A 2,410-nucleotide genomic window follows, 5' to 3' on the forward strand; every position below is an offset into this window, starting at 1 on the left:
GCGTAATTTTTTCCCAGGAAAATGATGATTATTTCACTGAACTTGGAGAGCCTTTCTTTAAAACTTGTCAATGTGTATAACTAAGGTTGTCCGGTACTTTTGCCTTAAACAATTTTGCCTCGGGAATTTTGACTTACGATATTTTACCTCAAATTTTTTTTTGACTGGAGGATATTTTGCCTTAATATACATATATATATAAACATTTTTTGATTGAAATTGTAGTACCTTTTGAATTTTTAAATCTAAATATGTAATGTTTATAACTATAAAAAACAACAAATTGATTTTTTATGTTAGAATAATTTTGGTATTCTGCACAATAACTTCAAACTATGGCATCGAAATATAACTGAAACCATCAAAAATAGGTATTATCATTAATATACAATAATAAAAAAAAAATCTAATACCAAAATGTGTATGGGCGGTTTTATAAAGAGGCACTAAATGCTCTAAAGAAAAAGAGTAAGCTGTATTCCTATGTTTCTTAACCCCACACCAATTATTTTTTTGTTACTTTTATGTATTAATCTTAGACTTTTAGACCCAGGATGGTCCTTGATAGTTTTGTGTCATCAATCATCATTTTAAAATATGATCCAAAAGGCTAATCCAGGGTCTTATAATGCTTTAATTTATTCGTTCAGCTTTATCTATTTTTTTGCTGCAGGGATTAAAGATCCTGGGGATATCATAAAAAAGAAGGTAGGGGGTTTTGGAGTGGATTTTGGAACGTCAAAACATATTATGGATATGTATGCTGACGATATCACTTTGATATTGGAGGCAAAGTCAGGAATCCAAATAACAAAGAGGCTTGAAGCTTTAATAATTACTTCAAGAAATATGAAAAAAGGTCTGGGTTGAAAATATCAAGAAAAAGACATTTATTCTCTCTCTGGGTACGAACGTAATTATTCCAAGTATCTAACCACTTAAGGAAGTCATAATATCTTATTCCATCTCCAACTTGATTTGGTGGTTGTGAATCTTAGGAGAATCGTGTCTGGTGGACTTGTTCGTTTTTCCAGGTGTGTTATTCTCTAAACATTTATCTATTTGAGCTTCAATATTAATTAATCTCTCTTTTATGTCAATGGACTTTTCGACTTCAAGTTCGTATTCTGGAGAAGATTCATCAAGAAACACAAACAATTCCTCTGTTTTCTCTTTAAATTTATCAAGAGCTTTCCTTATTATTTCCAATAAGCTTTTAATTTTAAAAGTATTTGGGACATCCTCCTCCATGAGCTTTTCGATCTTCTTTATTTATGCGTCAAACGATCTTATTTGAGCACCTCTAGATCTTGGAAGATCGAATAATGGAGATGTTTGACCTATTCCGGTCATCTTTGGAATAAGGAGACGAGTCTATTTTCACCTAAGTATTCTTCCGTACCTCTGGTCTCACGTTACCTAGGACTGTTTTCTTCTTTTTATTAAAATCTTCGGAATTGGATTAGGACTGCCAACTGCACCATGTGCTATCCGATCCTATCTCGGATATATTCTTAGAATAATCGTGGAATAAATACAAGTTACTTTTACCAAGGTACGCGCGTATTACGCATCTATTTATATTCTAAACTAGGTAGGAAGTATCACAATAACAATAACAGATTACACAGATACATATATATATATACAATCTTTCATTTTTGGACAGCTGTCCAGAGGATCATTTGGAAAGGGGCACAAGTCTTTTTTTATCCTCTCCTACTATGACATTGTGCGTCGGAAGAGTAATAAGAAGTGTTTCTTTAAAAACTTCATGGACCCAAAAAAGGTGGAATTAACAGCGTTATCCAATATTATAATCACGGTTCATGATCTTGACACATTATTATTTCTTCAATAGTGGAAAGTTTTCTTCCCACTGGAAAGAATTAACTTTCCCTCCAACTCTGAAAAACAGCCAGATAAAATATGCGATGGATATTTGAATTATTTTAATCTTCCTAAAACATGGAAGAAGAAGATCAAAAGTTCCATATCTAAAATCAGGGATGGAAAGCGATTTAGTGCTTAATTTCATATATCCTCGGGTTGTTTATTTTTTTAATATTCCCTGTAAGGACTGCGGCAAAATGTTCAACACAGTTATATGTGTTTGCGAGTTGCCCTTTACTCCAAATTTTGAGAGATCTTATCAAACTAAACATAGTTGGAATTATATAAAATGTTATAACGCCTTTAATTTTATTTGGCCTCTCCTTAAAAATCTAAAGTGCTTTTAGATAAAAAAGCTATGAAGTTTGCCTTATCAAGTTCTAACAGTAGTATTACAGAGAAGTTGGCAGTAGGGGAGCCCATCAGAGTCGAAGAAATCAGAACCATTCTGATCGCAGCCCCAGCCTGATATTCTGCCTTCTCTGTTAAGATTCCAAGTGTGTATCAGTCTTCATGG

General features: G+C 32.9%; 1 long non-coding RNA gene across 1 annotated transcript; it reads left to right on the forward strand.

Annotated features, from left to right (window-relative positions):
• The first annotated feature begins 298 nt into the window (after positions 1 to 298).
• On the forward strand, positions 299 to 1,640 carry LOC139905998 (uncharacterized). The gene is made up of 2 exons (XR_011781190.1): positions 299 to 371; positions 674 to 1,640. It is a non-coding gene; the product is annotated as an uncharacterized lncRNA (long non-coding RNA).
• The last annotated feature ends 770 nt before the right edge of the window (positions 1,641 to 2,410 follow it).

Source organism: Lepeophtheirus salmonis, chromosome 7 (assembly GCF_016086655.4).
Source record: "Lepeophtheirus salmonis chromosome 7, UVic_Lsal_1.4, whole genome shotgun sequence".
NCBI classification, from domain to species: Eukaryota; Metazoa; Arthropoda; class Copepoda; order Siphonostomatoida; family Caligidae; genus Lepeophtheirus; species Lepeophtheirus salmonis.